Source organism: Lynx canadensis, chromosome B3, assembly GCF_007474595.2.
Source record: "Lynx canadensis isolate LIC74 chromosome B3, mLynCan4.pri.v2, whole genome shotgun sequence".
NCBI classification, from domain to species: Eukaryota; Metazoa; Chordata; class Mammalia; order Carnivora; family Felidae; genus Lynx; species Lynx canadensis.
In genome coordinates this window covers 37,759,527-37,781,393 of record NC_044308.2, presented here as the reverse complement: position 1 = coordinate 37,781,393, position 21,867 = coordinate 37,759,527, and the positions used below count along the sequence as shown (strand labels likewise).

At 40.9% G+C, this 21,867-nt stretch overlaps 1 long non-coding RNA gene across 2 annotated transcripts; it reads right to left on the bottom strand.

The window, feature by feature from the left end:
* Positions 1-514: 514 nt before the first annotated feature.
* On the bottom strand, positions 515-20,801 carry LOC115515764. 2 transcript variants are annotated; one of them, XR_004343775.1, is made up of 4 exons: positions 20,175-20,801; positions 19,519-19,693; positions 4,169-4,235; positions 515-2,599 (listed from the first exon to the last, which is right to left on the bottom strand). It is a non-coding gene; the product is annotated as an uncharacterized LOC115515764 (long non-coding RNA). The 2 variants fall into 2 exon arrangements; XR_004343776.1 differs by lacking the exons at positions 19,519-19,693; positions 20,175-20,801 and adding an exon at positions 6,284-6,371.
* Between the last annotated feature and the right edge of the window lie 1,066 nt (positions 20,802-21,867).

The following is a 21,867-nucleotide window of genomic DNA, read 5'->3' as shown; positions in this document are numbered from 1 at the left end:
GCTTGTCAAAAGCTTGTAAATAATCTTAGACATTTTGGACAGAGCAAATTTGAATATGCAGCTGATTTACATGATTAGTTCCTAGAAGCTGATATTTTCTCCATTTTATGAAGAGATATATCCTTCCTGATCATAAGGAGCTGATGCAAAGATTTTAGTGCATTGAAAACACATATACCCCAGACAGACAGACAGACAGGCACACGCGCGCGCACACACACACACACACATTTCCTTCAGATTTTTATATCCTGTAACTCTATGTAAAATCAATTTACAAAAAAGTACTGAAAGTGAAACTCACTAATGATTTTTTCCATATCTTAAATCTGCCAAATTAAGCAACAACAACAACCCTCTAACACGTTTTAGAGTGAAGCCTCACAGGTATGGGGAGACAAGAAGAAATCTCTGATCTTCATAATTCCTCACTGACATCTAGTCCCACTTAGACTTTCTAAGGCAACACATTCAAAGGCCTACAGAAAATTTGACTTTGATTTATTTGTTTTAAATAAAAGGGGTTTCTTACAAGGCTTGAAACATGTCTCTGTTAGCATGAATTTTAAAAGAACGATTATGAATGCATAACAAAATAGCCAAACAAAACATTGCTTTGTACTGCTGCACAAATAACTCTGATGATAACTGTTATGACCTAGAAAAGAAGCATAAAAACATTTTTCTTGGTGGCAACATATAAGTTGCTGTAGAATTATACCAGTTCTGGTCCCACTTTCCAAATAAATAAATATATAATGCAATGTAAACTTAGAATCTTTTATTTATTCATGAGGTTGAATTTAATACTATTATGATTTCCCGATTTTATGAGTCATCCGTTATGCAGTGCTGTTCACTAACTTAGTTGGGTAGCAACCACACTTCACAAATCATAGTTTCATTCTTTACTGTTTTACTTGGGGTGTACATAGTAATCTCTCTCGTGAAAGTACATTCATTTCGGAAATGATAAAGTAATGGAAAGCGAGGCAATTGTGTTAATGTCAAATGATTAGAAGCACCAGAAGTAGGGGGGAGGGGTGCTCGGGGAGGTGGGGGGAAGAAGGCCGATTTCAAAACATGATTGTGTTTTAAGCCCATGCATATGGCCACAATTACAGTCACAACGTAATTTGGCAATGGTAGCAGAATTAGATTTAAACAAATTGATGTTACACTGCAGTAATTCAGAATGAGCTTGTTGCATTTATAAACCATAACAAGAAGCAGAGTGAATTAATAAACCCTTCTTGTCACTAAAAATAAAAAAGGGAATAATTGCTGAGATGGAGTTAACAGATGACTATAGTCAGCATCCTTTCAGCCTAGATACGGGAAAGTGAAGGTCACCCCCATCTCAGATGACAAAGAGGGGACATTTTGTTGGTAAACAAATTAATCTTTTGAAAGGTCGCCATTTGTTTTAAGTTTTTATCCAGTTCTTGTCATCTGGAATCAGAGATTGACTGTCATTTCACTAGGCAGGGGTGCAGTTGAAGCAGACAAAGCTGCTTCCGTACATATCAGCATTCCTTGACAAAAATCGGTGCCTGATTGTGATGCTATGGGCTGCTGGTTTACAGCTGTCTCCGGACAAGAATGGAGGCCCACTGCTGAATTCCAATAAGATGGGCCTGCATATTCAGCCTGCTGTAAGCTGGCCCTCTGCCCACAAGTAAAATGTATTGTAGTTCAAGCCAGCAATTATCTCTTTTACTTCCTTCTGTGCTGCTTCTGTTCCTTTTTTCCAAAAACAGATGTGGGTATTCACTCAAGTTCTGCATCTATTTCTTCCTCACACCTGCCGGGTCAGAATTCTGACAGAGGTAGAGTTTGAGGGAGCCAGCCGACAACAATCAGACGTAATTTCCTTGAGAGCGGCTTAAAATGAAAATGTTGATTTTCAGGAAATGTGGAGTCAGCATCTTGGTCCCCCTCCCTTTTCCCAGGAGCATTTGGTAAATTAAATTAGTGGAACAAAAGGAAATAGCTTTAAAGACATTCAGAAATGCCATATCCCATTTATGACACACAGTCATTACCCAAGGACTGTGATGGCATGCACAGCATCCCCACCTCTGTCGTTAGAGAGCTTTCTCATCAGGTTGCTTACAGTTCTCAAGAAAACAATGATTTCTCATGTTCCTTCCTCCTGATTTCCTAAAATATATACCACCAATATGGCAGTGGCGGTGGTGGGTGGAAGGGTGGTGCATCGCCTTCGTATGTGGCTGCCGTCTAGAATTTTAGTTCTGCCTGGGTTTGGAGTACTGGAAAAGCTGAAGGAAGTGATGACAGAGTTATCATCGGCTGCTTTTTGGCTCTCACAAAAGCCCACGACGGCTCTGGGGTGGGAAGAAGCCATCAGAGGCTATGCTTGCATCGGATATCATTCATCAAAAATCCAGCGGTAGTGAGTTCTCCAACTTCTTGAGGGTTTCTTGCGTGTTTCCTGAGTTTCTGTGCTGAGATCCTGCATGCATTTCCAGACCAACCCTACGCTGAACTCCAAGCACCTGCTAGCTCTGAGCGTAGTGAGTCTGGGTCCGACTGCCTGGTGTGAATCTTGCTAGATGGGGAATCTCTCGGAAACAGCCTGCGTTGTTTCATAAGTAAAATGTCCATAATAAGAGTATCCCATAGGATTGCATGGAGATTTAGCACTTAGCAAAGGTCCTGGTACAAATAAGTGCTCTGAAAACGTTAGGACTAGAGACAATTGTGATATTGTATTATGCCATGTTTGATACTGACATTTAAAACTTACATTCACGTAGGGGTTGAGGGAGAGAAACAAAATATTACTGAGATAGCTTCCAAAGATTCTATTTAATATTTCCTAGGATGATGCCTTTTCCCCCACACTGATACCAGGGCAGGGACCTTGTGGTCTGATCCATTTGCCTGTTTTTCAGATCTTCCACTGCCCCGACCCGTGCTTTGCTCGTATTAGGTGCTCAGGAGAGAACTGGTCTGTCTCCTCCTTCATCTAGTCTCTGCTTGAAACTGAGTGACTGATGCCAAGTCTAGAAGTGAAGAAGTGATTTTGCTGGCCCTGGTTACCCTGGTTGCACGGGGCATCTTCCCACTGGGCTGTCCGATAGAGTTTTCCTAGTGAAATACCCTTGCTCCTGGATTCCTGCAACAGCCTCGCCACCAACTAGCTGTTTCCAGGAGCAAGTTACTCTACCTTGCTCATTCTCATTTTCCTGGGTTATAAAATGGGGAGCTTGGGTTGGAGGCCGTCTGGTGTGGTGGGAAGGTTTGGAATCCAGTGGATCGGTTTGGGTCCTATCTGCCATTTTCTAGTTATGCAACCCAGTGAGCAAATGCACATCTCGGGTTGTCAGTTTCTTCCGCAGAGTCAGGATAATGGTGCCCATTAGGCAAGGGTGTTCTGGGAATTATAGATAATATAACATTGCTGGCACATAAGAGGTGCCTAATAAGGGTCCTGCCTATGTAGAAAATGAACTAACCTTAGAAATCTCATACTTTCTTCCCCTTCTTCATACCTATGCTTCCACAAAAGGATCTGATTTGGCTCCTCTCACACTTCAGTATAAATGAGTAAAAAGGTTTAATGCTCTCATTTTCAAACTGTTACAGAGAACCCCAGTGAGTTTCGGGGAAGCTGCAAGCATTCAATTCACACTTAATTTTTTTGATAAATATTTGAACGATTTTAAAGTGCAGTAAAGAACAACACAGACATACTTAAGTTAGGTACCAAATTTTAGCACATACTAAGATACCAGCAATGGGTTAGTTTGCACTGGCGGGTTAACTCTGAGCGCACGCGCGTGCACGCACATGAACATTTGAATGTGCCCTAGCTAGGGCGAATCTTTGTACTGGTCACGTTTTGAAATTTATGTCTGCTCATATCCACTCCTATAATAATCATACAGATAAATAAGTGAAGGCCAAATACAGGTCAAGGTCTTAAAGCGGTGCCTAGCCCCTACTAGCATTCGACTGGTATTGGTATCACGACACACGCGAGCTATCACGCCTTAAAAGCCAGGCAAGTTCTCTGGAGCTCACATTTGGCAGCACAAGAGCCAATGGTACATGGTAAAATTACAATAATACACATTGCAATGTGATTATATAGCATTATAGATCATCTCATTGCTCATTTTAAGTTTGGGTTGGTTCTCACCTGGTTGGAAATGTGCTGCACACGTTCCATCTGGCAGTGCAGGGTCGGCCTGTTGCTTCACTTACAGCTGTAGATAAAAGGTCAGCAGTAAAGCATCATCTTAAAATTTGCCTCAACCCCCAAACAAAAGTAGATTGTTTTGAAACTGAGTGAATATCCAAAATAAGAGGGTGCAGAGATATCCGAAAAGAAATTAAAAAAAATTTTTTTAAGCTTATTTATTTATTTTGAGAGACAGAGAGAGGGAGAGAGAGAGAGAGAGAGAGAGAGAGAGATAGGAGTAGGGGTAGAGATAGAGGGAGAGACAGAATCCCAAACAGGCTCCACACTATCAGCACAGAACCCAATTCAGGGCTCAAACTCACAAAACTGTGAGGATCTTGACCTGCACTGAAACCAAGAGATAGAGGCTTAACTGACTGAGCCACCCAGGCACCCCTAAAAAGAAATTTAAATGGATGTGATGGAGCATCTTAAAATGTTACATGACATGTTTGAAAAGTACTTCCATTATTATTATTATTATTCAATAATAAAAGCACTTATGAACTGTGCCAGACACTATGCTAAGTGTTTTATGAACACTATCATATTTAACCCTTATACCTATAAAATAGATGCCATTTTTATAACCTTTTTACACATGAGATGGAGACTAAGATTAAGCTACTCACCTAAGGTTATGAAATCAGTAGGGGAGTTAGGATTCAACTTACTGATGAAATCTACTGGACATACTCCCTAAATTAAGTACTCACCAACTGATCCTTAATTACCAAGGAATTTGAACATGTGTTAGATACTGTTGAGATTCTGTTTTGAAACCAAAAATTCCTACTGTTCTTTAAAGCTTCTGGACCATTTTAGTTGAGGGAGATCCTGAGGTTATAAATACCATAACAAATTGTTAGCTATTTGAAATTCCTTATCTATTTGCATCAGAATTTTCTCTGTCTTGTCCATGCAAGAAAAAAATACAGAAATAAATTGTATGCTGAGATGGATGTAAGATGGTAGTTATTATCTGTAACTCTTGATTTCATAATTTGCCTTCATCGAGACAACCTCATTGTTTCCAGTGTTGATTTACATATAAATAGATATATACATATACATGTTTATATATAATTCAACATATAGAATTATACTAAACTCTTATAAAACTTGCGTTTACTTACCTATCAGAATTCTATTTAAAGTTGCATTTGAAAAATAGGTTCTACTCCTGAAAATAAATTTGAAAATCTTTGGCATGGACTATTACCTCTCCCATGGGTTTTTGTTTTTTAACAAGAGTAAATCCTCTATTTAATTGAACCAAAGGAGTGAGACTCTATTAAGGGATTTCAAGCATGAGTGGACAGGGAGAAGGGGGATTTGGGGATGCAGGAAGAGAGCTTCTCACTGTCCTGGAATCATCCCAGGTCAGCAGCCACCTGCTAACCAGCTAGCCTTGCTCCCTGACATGACCCACTGCCTTTGCACTTTGTGACTTGGGCTTTGGACTTGAGTTTTGGTAACTAGGAGGCTGTGTTTCTAACCTCATAATTCCACTTTGAAGAGCCAAACATTACGTAGATGGTAGACCCTGAGTCAGCTCTAGGATAGGTTTAAGGTACCAGGGGTCCATGGATAGAACTGTAGTTCAGTACATTTGGTTTCCAGTGTATATTATTTTATGCATTTGAAAAACATTATTCTGTACCTGGGTGGCTCAGTCGGTTAAGTGTCTGACTTCGGCTCAGGTCATGATCTTGCGGTTTGTGGGTTTGGGTCCCATATCACGCTCTGTGCTGAAAGCTCAGAGCCTGGAGACTGCCTTGAGTTCTGTGTCTCCCTCTCTCTCTGCCCCTCCCCTGCTTGTGCTCTTTCTATCTGTATCTCAAAAATAAATATTAAAAATTTTTTTAAACATTATTCTGCATAGGGGTCTATAGGACCAAAGGGGTCCATGATCCCCCCAAATTAGAACTCCCTATGATAGATTTCCTTTTCTTTTATACAAACATCCAGTATGGGGCAAATTATGTATCAGAACAAAGAAGTATCCTAAAAACTCTGTGTTCTTTATGGATAAAAGACCTACTTCTTTAGTTAATGGTATAGGAAACCTACCAGAAAGTGGATAGATCTGCAGATTTTCATAAGAATTGCATCTTCATGGGGGCGCCTGGGTGGCGCAGTTGGTTAAGCGTCCGACTTCAGCCAGGTCACGATCTCGCGGTCCGTGGGTTCGAGCCCCGCGTCAGGCTCTGGGCTGATGGCTCAGAGCCTGGAGCCTGTTTCTGATTCTGTGTCTCCCTCTCTCTCTGCCCCTCCCCCCGTTCATGCTCTGTCTCTCTCTGTCTCAAAAATAAATAAACGTTAAAAAAAAAATTAAAAAAAAAAAAAAAAGAAGTGCATCTTCATGAGTGAAAATCTAAAACTTCCTTCTCTCATCCAACTACTGTGGCTTTTCCATTGCAAGCAGGAAAATGGAACCGCTACACAAGAGGTAATACTTGCATTATTATAGTGAGCATTCTGCTTAGGATGAAGCAGAAGAAAAATACTATAGCAAGTAGCACAGTAGCATTAGCCACAAGAGAAATGGGTCTAATAGAATTGTTTTTATCATGGCCCAGGTTAATTATCCACTGAGAGATACTTGGAATGAATAAATACAATTGCTGTGTTCTCCAATATTCTAACCCATTGTACCTTAAACTGTACTTGAATTCAAGTATACATTCTTAGCCTTTTAAAACCTCATTGGTAGAACAGAAGTAAGTACCCATAGACGAGAGTAACTCACCCTATACTTTCTTTAGAAGCATCACCTCTGAAGCAGAATGTGTAATGGAAGCCCAGAAGATATTTATTTGGAGGAAATCCTTCTCATTAGCCTGTAAAGGTGGGACAATATGCCACCAAAATACCCAATTTGTATAGTCTTTTGATTTCCATCTCTATTTGCAATGAAGCCTGAATAAATCTGTTTATGGTTGGCAACTGTGAGGTCTGGAAGCAGCCATGAGCTCTTCAGTGGAAAGAACCAGAGACCAAGAGGAGACTCAGAAGACATGGGTGCTAACTGGTCCCATGCCGCTGCTATAAGCTCCATGCTATCAAGGGAACAACACTTAGTCTCTAAGGACTGAGATTCCCCATCTGTATCCTGAGAAGACAAATTGGCTGTTCTGAGTCGTCGCTGGGACCACGGTGCTGATTCTGTGTCTCCCAGATCAATGAATGCTACACGGGTGCCTTGGAGAACTGCCAGTCTCTCAGGGGAGACAACGTAGTGATGGGTGTAACGGCTGGGGGGAGGCCTGCGTCAAAACACGCCTTGGAGGAGCTGGTGGGCATGGCTGAGAGAAGAGGGCCATGCATTTGCAGTGCTGGAAGCCACACAAGTAAAGGCAGAGGTGGAGAAGAATGAGTAACAGAGGGTAGCCTGGAGCTTCGCCTAACCATCTCGAATTTTTATAAAGGGAAAACCAAAAGATGTGGTTGGACAGGTACGGCCAATTGATGGTTGGCCTTGAAAGGGCTACTGAAATCTAATGGTGTGATCTAGCCTCGATCATAAAAAGAAGGGCTGAAGGCAGTTTCTGAAATTAGATCACTTCTCCAGATTCTCTAACTGAATGGCAGCTTTAGAATTCTCCTGAACAATCTCTCTCCCTTGATGTCCTCATTGGTTATTAAACTTTATTTCCTCTCCTTTTGGCTATAAAGATTTCTTGAATAGCATTATCTAGCATTGTCTCTTGAACTTGTTCAGTGTTCATGAAATGGCCTATTTAGATTTCCACAGACAGCCTTCCCCCTGACCATTTACATACAACTCTATCCCTGTCATACGAGTGGCCACTCAGAGCTGCCAATCTAGCCGGATGGCTGGGCTTTCTGTCCAGATGCTGAGTACTTCCCCACTACTTCCTAGGACTCTATTGGAAACCCATCCCTAATTCCCACGTCTCACATCTTCCTCCCCAGTGTTAGTCCAAAGCAGGATCTGGGGCCAGATTTCTGGAGGCAAGAGAGTCAGTTGGAGCACAGGGGGTCACTGACTTCTCATATACCCTGTCTGCCCGCCCCTCCACTCCACCCTGTACCCCTTTGGCTGCACCCCCTCCCTTCCTCATTGCCAATTACCAGCCTCAGCACAGGACAGTGTGAGGCCTCCCCAATCTCGCCCACTTACCAACTCTCTGTGGTCCCAGCTGCTCGTGCAACGAAATGTCCCAGGGGACTATCTTCATCTGAGTGTTTTCTAAAATACAGGTGTGTTTCCAAACTTATCAAAAGGAGTGTTCATGGGGTAGGCTTTCTTCTTCCTTTTTCTCTCTTTTCCAAGAAGTAAAAACCTTAAGAAAATGTCTAAAGTGTTCTTACTTACAACAGGAGTCACAAAAGTAAGTCTGCTGGGACGGGGCTGGTGAAAACAGACTGGGTGTAGAGCTGTCTTCATTACTGGAGTGCTGAGCTGCAGAGACCGGCCCTCCCTGGAGGAGGCAGCCACCTCAGCCCTAGCCCTGTGGCTGGGTCTTCGAGAGAAGCTGGAAACGCGTGTTTGCGTTTTCGGCGAAATCTCTGGATTTGTAAATTCTTGCCCAGATGACTTAAAAAATCCTGTGTAGTTCAAAGAAACTAGTCTCGAGGCTGCCTATACCTGTATGGCAGGTCAGCAATTCGCAGCTTCAAGAGCCCTGGAAGACTATTAATTCGGGGCAACCCAGGGTGTGACCCGACCCTCAGCTTGACAGGATTAGAGATTCCATTTGGTCAGAGTTGGACCAGTCTCTTGAGTACAGCTGAACTCATCAGAGATCGACGTATAAACTGGAGTGCCCCCTGATTTATTCTAAGGAGAGCTATAATGGTTGGACGAGCCTGGATGTTCAGGTCAACCCGATCTGGTGAGCACATTGTATCCTTCTTAGAAAGCTATACGGAAGGCGCAGTGAGAAGGCTGCTTAGCGGACGGGGGGACTGACTGAGGGTAATTAGTTGGACGATCTTCCTGGTGAGCAGCATCACACATTTATAGTCTGATGCATCCATCTGTGAAGCTGCTCCTGCCAAAGGAATATGAATCAATCCCTGTGGAGAGTGCTTTATGGACGCTAAGAAATTCTGACTCTCTGATTCAACTTTTTATAATAAATAGCTACTCTCTGCTTGGACTGGACGAATTACACTGCATTGTGCTCAGCTTCTGATATCCATGCCCACATGGATCCCAGTGGAGGCAGTGCTATTTCTCCCATCTTACTGATAAAGAAGCTGAGGCTTAGAGAAATTAAGTTACTTGCTCCAGTCATGCAATTAGTAAGTGGTACGGCCGGGATTCAAACCCAGGCCTATCTGATATTAGAGCCTCTGTTCTTAACCACTGCCTTCCTTTTTACTAATTTCCTACCGTAACAGGCCACTCGCCTTCAGGCGATATCTCGCTTCTCTGGTAACACTAGTAACGCTACATTCCTGTCGGGGGCTTGGGTCTTTCAAAGCAGTTTATGCCTGGAGCTGACCGCATTGATCACGTACTCATATTTTTTAGCTTAACACTCAGAGCTGGGGAGAGAAGTGGGGGGAACACATCTCCCTGTCACTGCTCTTTCTTTCTATGTAAGTAACTGTAGTACCCACAGCAGGAGAGAAACCCTGGCTGGAAGAAACAGTATGCATCAAGAGGAGAAAGAGAAAGCCGAGAAGAGAGGTGGGAAGGAACCGGTCTGTAATACAAAGTATCCTCAGGGATTTCCCCGTGGGGATACCCTGCTTCCCTATCTCCCCATGGTTCTCAAGCCACTGGGGCCACTTGGAGCAAGGGAATTCCCCTTTCCCCGTGCCTGGCTGGTGAGGGGCCCAGATATAGCTGGTGGTTAGGTTCATTTGCACTAATATCTCCCATGAGCTTGCCTGGGGACCTCACCCCACTTTGTTTAATATGTTCCTAAGAAAATTCTCTTCTGAGTCTCAGAATGCCGTTTTCCATTTCTAACTGCAAAGGGGTTGATCCTCGTAGGAAGTTACCAGGAAGCGTTGTAAAGTGAAAACAGGCAGGGACCCAAGAGAGGGAGCTGACCACAGAGAAAATACCATCCCAACATCTTCCTCTCAACCCATTTAAAGATGTACTGGATACCCAATACTGGATTCATTTAATATAACCATAATTTAGGGGGAAAGAGGATTGACTCTTTCAGCCAAGAATTTTCAAAACTGTAACCCTCTTAGTTATGGAGTTATCATTTAATCTAAAACATTGAAATCCCAGGGGAAGATATCACCATTTCCCCACACACTCGTGTTTATCATTCCATTTGCCCATAGTTTCAAGTGTGGAACGTAAACTTCCATAGAAGGAAAGATAATTCTCCCACCAACTCCATTTTCTAATCTCGAACACTCGCAGGACACCTAGCTGTGCTTTTGCTATAGGCTGCATGTGAAGCTGAAATGTATTACCTGCCCAGGACACTACATTTTAAGTAAGAGCCAGCATTTCTGAGTGCTTCTCCATGCTGGGCATGGTGGTAAGTACAACAGACACAAGTTGTCTCGTGTAATCTTCACAGTCACCCTGCAAGTTGAGTACTATTTTACCACTTGCATTTTATATTTGGGGAAACTGAGGCAAAAGTGGCTAAATAACTTGCCCAAAGTCACACAGCTACAAGTCAAAGGGCCATAATTCGAACTTGCCAGCCTGATTTCCAGGTTGGCATTCTTAATTCTTATTCTATGCTCCCTGCAGGTGGCTTTGAAGATGATGACTTTGACCTGCACCGAGCCAAAAATGGCTCCCTTGATGACCAAGGAATTTGCCGGAGAAATTTCTCCACCTTGGTCTGGGAATAGAAGAAGTAAAAGATCACATTACTCAGTTAAGAGGCTATATTAACCCAAGGATCAGAAAAGGGGAGCTGGTTCTTTCCTACCCCCACTCCCGCCAGGTTTATTGAGATATAATTGAGAATAATATTGTGTAAGTCTAGGGTGTCCAATGTCATGATTTTGTACACGTATATACTATACTGTGAAACGATTACCACCTCTATCACCTCACATAATTACCTTTCGTGTGAGTGTATGTGTTGTGAGAACAGTTAAGGTCTGCCCTCTAGAGCTGATGCTTTTAAAGATGGACACTTACTTCAGTTAGACTGTAAACTCCTTTGAGAACAGGGAACCTATCTCCAACATCAAACATGGTGGCAGATCTGGTAAGAATCCAGTATGAATTTGCTGTTGGTTGGTGTGTATGTGGTCAATGACTTTGAATAACAACTTGGTAAGGACCTCTGTAATTGAGTTAGGCTGTGTCAAGTTAACGTAAAGAATGAAATACCACATACCTCATTTGGCTACATTTGTAACGCTCTCCTCTTTTCCGCCATAAAAATATCTCCCCAGATCTCTTCAGGTAGAATTTTATTTTCCCTTCCCTAGATCATCATAGAGTGCTTTTAAAGCTTTACACATTACGTCTCGAATTTACTGAGCCACATCAAAGAGCAACTGAATAAATAAAAATATATCATATTCCTGAAAAGGAAAAATGATTACAATAAAAACTTCCAGTTGTTTCCAAATTAATATTTATATCTAATGTAATTTCAATCCAAAAACTTATGGGTTTTATTTGGTTTGTGTGGAATATTAATTCTTTTCAACTTGCCAGTGTTCATCATCTTGAAAAATAAATGGGCAAAAGCTTCAGGACTTTTTTTCTCCTAAAGAAGATTAATGAAGGTAAATTTTTCATATAACTTGTTAAAACATATGATAACATTAACATAATTATAATAGCATCCTACGGATAGAAAAATTAACAGATCAATTGGAATAAAAAAATGAGCACGGATATTGACCTTACTGTAAAAAAATAAGTTTGAATGTAGGAAAGGTGTAAGTTGGTGGGGAAGGGAGGGACAGTTAGATGTGTGGGGCCAAGTCACTGGACTAATGTGTTGGAAAGAGAGCATTCAGTTGACTCCTAACTTTACATCCTAAGCCAAAGAAAACTCCTGATGGGTTAAAGTAAAATGTTTAAAAAAAATAATAAGAAAACTATGAAAAGAGAACTATTTTTCAGGTTAGCCAAAGGAAGATTTTTTAAAACACCATAACGTCACATAATATTAACAATCCCCTTTATACGAAAAGTCCACATTCATATTGGACCCCAATCCTGAATCAGTCACTAACTTCTATGTGATTTGGGGGCAAATGACTTACATTCCTTGGGCCTTAGTTTGTTCAGTTGTAAATTTAGGGCGTTGATCACACCATCCCTAAGATTTCTTCTAGTTCCGACAGCCCAGGATTCTGATTCTGAGCAAAATCGATTCCCTTTGGTTCCCTTCCTTTCCCTTTTCTGATCAACATGACCTATGAAACAGAAAAGCAGACCAGGTGAAACTGGTTTCTCTTCTGACCGTGGAAACAAAGTTCACAGGAGGTGTTGATGTTTTTCTTTTTGCAATTATGCATTTCACCAAGCATCTGTGGAGTACCTGTTATGTGCCTGATGCTGTCACCACCTGACTTTTATGTGTCACCACCTATAATACTCAGGGCATGTTGGAGAGATCACTATTCCCATTTCACAGATAAGAACTTCAGGGCATAGAGGTTAAGGTATATGACCAAGCCATGTAATTAATATGTGGCTCACTCAGAATTTGGGCTTGTATTTTCTTCTGACATTGTGATTCAGAGTCTAGGAAAATTGTCCCAAGAGAAATTGCAGGCAAAGGACAAAGTCTTACACACACACACACACACACACACACACACACACATTACTAATAATATTCCTTACAAATCAGTTTCTCTACTAATTAATGAATAAAGTTGTATTTTTTAAACAAGCTTAATTTATATCTAGGGTTAATTCTGTCACTGACTTAAGCAAAAATATCTGAACTGGAAGCGTTCCTAGCCTGCTTTCAGGTTTGCTTAGGCATCTCTTCCGCAGAGTTTACTGATACAGCATAGAAATTATGGCAAAGCCCAGTGGAGTCATTGAACTGAAAGTCTCAATACTGCTCAGGAAGGGATGCCAAATTAAATAAAAAGAGCCCCAGCAGTTCTGCAGCTGTGTGCCAAACCAACTGCTGGTATGAGGTAAATGAGGACCAAACTTCCTCTCACTTGTGACCCTTGCCGGTATTTAAACACCAATGCCCAGAGACCAGCACACTGTTCTATAATAAGGGAATACATCGCAATAGCAAACATCATTATAATAAATAATAAACCCATTCACAAAGTCTTTCTTAAGTCTTAACTCAAAGGACCGCCATTTAAACTCGCTTCCTCTCAAGGGCCCCAAGTAAAGGTTGAGGCGATCTATTCTATCTAAGTATCAATTTGTGATCTGCAGCCCTAGGTTACAGAAAGATTGCATAGAACACAGAGGTCCTCCAGCTGCTTTCTTTTCATATCTACTCACAATGTTGGAGCGGTAGTGTGGTATAGTATTCACCAATATGCCAAAATCACAAAGGTAAGCAACTCAAGCCATTCTTTCTTCTTGTATGAGATGCAACAGACATGTAGATGAAATCCCAGTACTTTATTGTTCTCTTGTAATCATTTTCCAGAATATTATTTTTTTTTGAGAGAGGGAGAGAGAGAATCTCATGCAGGCTCCTTGCTCAGCACAGAGCCCGACATGGGGCTTGAGCCCACGACCCTGGGATCATGACCTGAGCTGAAATCAAGAGTCAGAGGCTCAACTGACTGAGCCACCTATGCGCCCTGCTTTTCCAGAATTTTTAAATTTCTACCAGAATGCTACAAAGAAATGCTGTTAAATTTATAGAGAAAAAAGAACCACAGGAAGTAATTAGACTTCTATTTGTTAGTCTGAATCCGCCAGAAAATCCCTGAGCCCAGTGTGTTTCAGGCTCCTTTGAAGAAACGTTTTACAAAAAACCAAGCTCTCCCTTATCTTTAAATTTTGAGGTATGGTCTGATACTAACAAATCACAGCAATGACCGTTGTTAGCTATGCGTTAATTCCTTGCCCAGAATGCTGGTTCCTTGGAATGACAATAGGTGTTCCATGAAAGAAAGAGTTTCGTGGTCCCATAAAGATGACAAATGTGAGGTTGAAGAGAGTCAGACTGACCTTCACACACTTAGGCCACCTGGAGTCACTGACTCACTGGTGCCCATCATGAATCTCTAGGAGGAGGGTAGCTGGTGCAGTTAGTGTTGCCCAAACTTCCTCAGACCCTTCTCGGCAGAACAGCTCCTAGAACTATATTCAGAGGAATGCACCTCGGGAAGTTTTGCTTAAGTGCTGGATTTTAAGTATTTTCGATGGAAAACATTTTAGACGATACTACATATTTTCCTTTCTTAGTCTTATTTTATTGGAATCTAGTATTTTCTTGGAGGCTTTGGGACATCATAACAAACTCCACTCGTTTTTGTTTTTTTTATGCGATGTGCTATATGGGGCCTGTGAGATGTACAGATGCTCACATCTCAGACTTCAGTGTGTTCAACGTGATATTTCCTCTGGAGTCTCCTCCATGGTCCTCTCTGCTCACCTCACCCTTCAAGTCTGTTCCCAACCCCATGGTCACTGCTGCTACTAACTACCCTTGCCTCGTCCTAAGACCCCTTCCAGTTCTGAGAACTGCAACCCTCCATATGCCTTTTCCTTCCTCCTTCCCTTCCTTCTTTTCTTCCTTCCTCCCTTCCTTCCTCTCTTCTTTCCTCCCTTTCTCCCTTCCCTCCTTCATTTCTTCCCTCCCTTTATCTACCTCCTTCCCTTTCTCTTTTACCTTCAATATTGGCAATGTCTGCTTTCTCTTTTTCTCTATCACTCTTGCTGGGATTTTCCAATTTTATTAATCTTTTCTAAGAATCACTTTCTCTATTTTTCTCTATTATTTGTTTTCTATTTCATTGATTTCTCCTCTTATCTTTTTTATTCTCTTACTCTGACTTATATTGAGTGTATTTTACTCTTTTTTTTTTATATTAAGACTCTTTAAGGTAGAATCTTAGATGATTGATTTTTGGCCTTTCTTCTTTTCTAATGTAAGCATTTAGGATGATAAATTTTCCTCTCAACAGTGTTCTAGCTGCATCCCACAACTTTTAATATGTTGCATTTTTATTACCATTCAGTTCAAAATTCCCCGAGTGATTATTTCTTTGGCTCATGTAGAGCCACCCTTATGTAGAAGGGTGTTGACTTAGTTCTCTCATTCTTATTGAATTCTGATTTAATTCCATCAGGGTCAGAGAACATACTCTGTAAGATTTAAATCTTTTGAAGTTGTTTGAGACTTATTTTATGGTCCAGGATATAATTCATTTTGGTGAGTGTTCCATGTACATTTGAAAAGAATGTGTATCCTACAGTGGTTGGTTGTAGTGCTCTATAAATATCGATTAGTTCAAGGGGGCTGATCTTGATCTAATACTCAGATCTTCTATATCCTTACTGATTTTTAAAAATCTCTTTGTTCTACAAGTTACTGAGGGGGAATTTTTAAATCTTCAACTCTGATTGAAGGTTTATCTACTACTTCCTTTAGTTCTGATGATTTTTGTTTTATTATTTTGTGCTAATGTTATTAGAGACATACATGTTTATGAGTTTTATGTTTTCTTGGCTAATTGACCCTATTTCTCTTCCTCTTGGATAATAGTCCTTGTCTTAAAGTCTACTTTGTCTGGGGCACCTGGGTGGCTCAATCAGTTAAGTGTCTGACCAGCTCAGGTCATGATCTCATGGTTCGTGGGTCTGAGCCCCACATCAGGCACTGTGCTGACAGCTCAGAGCTTGGAGCCTGCTTCGGATTCTGTGTCTCCCTCTCTCTGCCCCTGGCCCCCCTTCTCAAAAATAAACATTTTTTTTTCAAAAGTCTACTTTATCTGATATTAATATAGCCACTCCCTCTTTCTTTAGCTTACTGTTTATATGGCATTTCAACCTTTTGTTGATGTTGTCACTTCAACCTGTGTCTTTAAAATTCACTTCTTATTGATAGCATATCGTTTTATCTTGGGTTAAAATTCAGTCTGATAATCTCTGCTTTTTAATTAGAGTGTTTAGTCCATTTTCATTTAATGCAATTATTGACATGGTTTGATGTAGGAAAACTATTTTTCTACTTGTTTTTTTATTTTTACCATCTCTTTTTTGTTCCTTTGTTGTCTGCCTGACTTAGGATTATATAATTTAAATTTTTTTAATATTCTGTTTTATTGACTTTTGAACCATACCTCTTTGTGTTATTTTTAGTGGTTGCTCTAGGAATTACAATATGCATCCTTAACTTATTATAGTTTCCTCAGAGTTAATATTGCACCAGTTCACATACAATGTAAGGAACTTACAACCATAGAATTTCATTTACCCACCTCCTTGTGTTATTGTTGTCATGTGATTTACATATATTGTAAACTGCACAGAATGTTATAATTTTTTGCCTTAAATAGCCAATTGCCTTTCAGAGAAACTAAGAGAAGAAAAACACATAGTGTTTTATATTTACCATAGACATCTAACTTTCCATCTTGTGTCATTTTCTGTCAGCCTAAAAAATCTTCCCGTAAGCATTTCTTGCCTGCTGAAGGCAATGTAACACATGCCTGCTGGTGACGCATTGTTTTCTTTTGCCAAAAAAAGTATTTATATTGCCTTTATGTCAAATTTTGGGTTGCCAGAGTTTTTCTGTGGTTTTTTTTTTTTCAATGCTTTAAAGTTTCATCGTTTCTAATAAGTCAGCCATCATTTGGATCGTTGATTCCCTCTATATAATGGTCTTTTTTTTTTCCTGGATGCTTTCAAGTTTTTCTCTTTGTCTTTAGCTTCCAGGGGGGTTGATTGTGTTTATCCTGCTTGAGCTCCTAGGATCTGTAAGTTTAAGTTGTCCAGAAAACTGGGAGACATTTTGGCCACTATTTCTTTAAGTATTTTCCTCTACATTTCTCTCTCTCCTCTCTTTCTTTTTTTTTTTTAAATTTTTTTTTCAACGTTTTTTATTTATTTTTGGGACAGAGCGAGACAGAGCATGAACGGGGGAGGGGCACAGAGAGAGGGAGACACAGAATCGGAAACAGGCTCCAGGCTCTGGGCCATCAGCCCAGAGCCCGATGCGGGGCTCGAACCCACGGACCGCGAGATCATGACCTGGCTGAAGTCGGACGCTTAACCGACTGCGCCACCCAGGCGCCCCTCTCTCCTCTCTTTCTAGGACTTCGATCGAATACAAATTTTACAACATGATATTGCCCATAGGTTTCTGAAGATCTGTTCTTTTTAAAATAATTTTTTCTTTCTGTTCTTCAGGTTAGATAGTATCTATTGATTTTTTTTCAAGTTGACTACCATATCCAATAAACTTTTCATTTCAGGTATTACACTCTTTAGTCCTAGAATTTCCATTTGTTTCTTTTTCTATAGTTTTCATTTCTCTACCAAGATTTTCCATCTGTTAATTAATTATGATCATATTTCCCTGAAGGTCCTTAAAGTATGTACAATAATAGCTTTAATGTTTTTATTTACTAATTCTACCCTCTGAATTATCTTGACAGCTGTTTCTTTTTTTAGAACTATTAAAGTATGACCAATATACAAAAGCTGTACATATTTAATGTATGCAACTTGATGAGTTTGGAGATTACACATACACCTGTGAAACCATCACCACAATCTATATCATAAAGCATCACCTCCAAGATCTGTTTGTATTGACAACTGTTTCTCCTATATGAGCATTTTCCCATTTCTTTGTAAGCATAGTAACTTTTCATTATTGTGAACATTATAAATGATGTGTTATGGAGACTCTGAATTCTGGTACCTTGCTCTCTGATGTGTTGATGCTTATTTAATACTGTAATAATCCATTTATGTAAATTCAAAAACAGAATAAGAATAGCTGGGAGTGGAATTCAGAATAGTGGTTACCTTCGGGTTGTGGTAGTGACTGACAAGGAGCATGAGAGAGGTCTTGGGGTGCTTGCAATGCTCTACTTCTTATTCTGGATGCTGGTTTCCCACAGTGTCTGCTTTGTTAAAATGTATCAACTGATGACCTTATGATTTGTGCCTTTTTAAAAATGAATGTTAGGGGGTGCCTGTGTGGCTTAGTCAGTTCAGCATCCCACTCTCGATTTCGGCTCAGGTTATGTTCTCATGGTCGTGAGATCAAGCCCCTCATCTGGTTCCATGGCCTCCACGCTGGGCATACAGCCTGCTTAAGATTCTCTCTGCCCCTTCCCACTTTGTGTGCCACACATGCTTATACATGTGCACACACTCTCTCTAAAAAAATGAATGTTAGGGGCGCCTGGGTGGCGCAGTCGGTTAAGCGTCGGACTTCAGCCAGGTCGCGATCTCGCGGTCCGTGAGTTCGAGCCCCGCGTCGGGCTCTGGGCTGATGGCTCAGAGCCTGGAGCCTGCTTCCGATTCTGTGTCTCCCTCTCTCTCTGCCCCTCCCCCGTTCATGCTCTGCCTCTTTCTGTCCCAAAAATAAATAAACGTTGAAAAAAAAAAAATGAATGTTACATTCCAATAGAATGTTCAACAATTCCTGAGATGAGAAAAAGTTATGGTGTGCATCTCTACATAATAAGTCCTCAAAGTGGCCTAATGGAAGATCAGTGATGCTGAATTTTATGCAAAATTGGATTATATAAATTTGCAATTCCATGATACAAAATGATAATATTGCATTATTGCTTTATACACAAAGTTTGAGATGATTTCAATCCCCCCAAATGTAAAAAAAAAAAAAAAAAAAAGAAACAAACTTTCATTTTTTCCAAAGCTGGTGCAGGCTGATTGAATTTGAGATATATTTATGCTGAAGTCTCCACAGAGAGACACCATCTGAATAAATAAAAAACACCCTGTACCATACGATGTAAACTCAGCAAATGTAACAAATAACAGTGATTAAACACAGCAATAATTTTTTCTCACCGCACACAATTAATGGCTATATGGCAGCTCTGCACTTTCTTGTGATCTAAGATGGCTAAGGTGGCTGCTGGGCTCCTGCTATCATGTCTCTATCCCAACCAGAAGAATCAATGCAATTCCTGTAGCACTGGCCAGAATCTTGTCCCAAAGACAAATCAAGCTGCAAGGGAGGCTGAGAAATGTAATTTCTGCCTGTGTCACACGTTGAAGGCCAAGCAACAGTCTTTGCCATTCCGGCCATTCGCTGTCTGGCTGTCTCAAATTACGTGAGTTGAGATTTGACATGCTTTCAGGAAAAATTCCCTTACATAAAATTCAGCTGCCCTGTAGCTAATAATATCCCTCTTTTCCAGAAAATAAAAAGGAGACTCAAAGAAGTTAAATGACTTACCCCAGCACACTGCTGATTAAATGACAGAGGTAGGACTGAAATCCAGTGCTCCAAGCCCATGGTTTTTGCTTTTCTGCTATAGATACCTTTCCAGGGAGTTCTTCTAGCTCCAAGAATGCTGGAGAGTTTTTTCTGACAGAAAGTGAGGCCCGGACTGTCCCTATGTTAAATGATGCTGAGAAAGGAATGAAAAACAGAGTGATAGGGCTTTACCATGAGGACAGGAGTAGAGCTACTGACCTGAGCTGTGTTTGGCTTGACAGGTTCGAGAACTCAGAAAGCAAGAAAAGAGAGTAAAAAAGCCCTGGGCCATGAAGCAGTGATGTGCCCTTTTCGCTCTGCCTCTATTGGGCAGATGAGATGTGTGTCCTAGCCACTTTCCCTTCCTGATCTTTAGTGTGCCGTCCATAATATGGGGAGGAGGGCTGAGGCAGGACTGCAGAATATGGTCATGCAGGGTTGTATAATGTGGCTGTGTAGGTTTAAATTCACCCAGCAGAAGATTCTGGAGCAGAGTAGAGAGGTACAACACAGCTCCAATTCTACCCCCTTCCTGCCCCTCAGAAACGAAATACCACTGGTAAATTATCAAAATATTGAGATTCTCAGAAACAGTACAAAATCTGGAGAGAAGACAAGCAAGCAAGCATCCTTACCTTTTTTTCTCTTTTGACAAGGGGACGTGGAAGAAAGAGGTGAAATTGGAGAGCAAACTATGTCTGATTCTTCCAGAGAGAAGTGAAGTCTTCAGGCTTCTACTGAAATGATCCAAAACCCCTGGGGCTAGAGGGAGGGAGGGAGGGATTCATCCTCAACTAAGTAGAGCAAACCCTGATATAGGATGTTCATCAAAACCTCAGGAGAGGGGAGAGAGCCTACATATTTTAACAGAGACTATATATATCCTAAAATGGAGGCTTCCCTGACCCAGGCCCTCAGCTAACAGAAAGGTACAGGAGACCCAGAGTACCTGCTTCTCACATGGGAAAGAAAACACACTGGTAGCAGACTACGGGGGAGGAGATGCTACATCAGAGCAAGCAGATTGTCTGGGCAGAGCTGCCCAAGAATATACAAGGGGGAAAGAAACGATACAGCCACTATGCTGATTTATTACATAAATGCCAGTATTTCACCCACAGCTAACAAAAAGAGAGGAAGAGGAAGGGGGGAGGGAGAACTATGGGCTGCAAAAGACAAAGCCTAACCTAGAAAAAAATATAACTCAAGGAACAGAAGGAATTTTCTCACATTTTCTTCATATGATAGCACAGCTTGCTAGGAACATAAATTAAGTAAAACTAGAACTCAACCATGAGATGATAAAACAGCAGAATGAGATAAAAAGGGAGGTTGCAGACATAAGGAAACAAATTGAATACCAAAATACTTTATGGAACTAATAAATAAACTATAAATAGGAAGAACAGAACACACACTGCTGAACACTGAAATATGGGCACGGAGAAAAGACTGTAAGCACAGCAAACGCAACGGAAAAAGACAAAGGAAATTAATTAGAAGCTAATAGATACGCATAGTAGTTCGTTACAGGCTAAGCTGCTGCAACAAAGAAATCCGAAAATATAATGCCATAAATAGATCAATTTATTTCTTGTTCACAAAACAGTCCACACATGAAAAGTCTAAGGCTCACAGGATGACTCTGCTTCCTTCTTTCTGGAGGCTGTATCATCTCGTTCCTGTGGTTACAGACACTCTCGTTCCAGTGGTTGAAGCTGGCTCCTCTCTACACTTTCAGCCCATAGGAACGATAAAGATAGTCCAGGGTAGGCATTCTAAGGAGATGGCCCAGAGGTTACACGTACCACCGCTGCCTACGTCTTACTGGTCTGATTTTGGTCACATGTCCACACTTAGCCACACTGGAAAATGTAGTCTGCGACTGGATAGCCATATGCTCAGCTAAAATCAGGGTGTTTTATTCTAAAATGAACCAGGAGAGAAATGAATCATTAGGAACCACAACATGAAAGGTAAAGATGAGCCAACGCTTAATGACACTTGGTATCTCTGAGAGAGAACCCAGCAAAAGGGAAGACATAGCCAATGATATGTTGGAAGAAAATTTTCCAGAGATGAAGAAAGAACTAAATCTACAGGTGGAAAGAAAGCACTGAATCCCAGGAAAATTTGATTTTGAGTGTTACGGAATAAAGGTTTTCTAGTTAAGCACCTGAACTTCAAAAACACAGAATGTTTCAGACATGCAGGCGGAAAGAAAAATCACTGACAAGGGGTGAAGGATGAATTAAGCCGGCATCAGATTTCACAATATTCATGGTAGAAGACAATGTGTCAGTGTCTGCAAAGTTTTGAGAAAAAAAA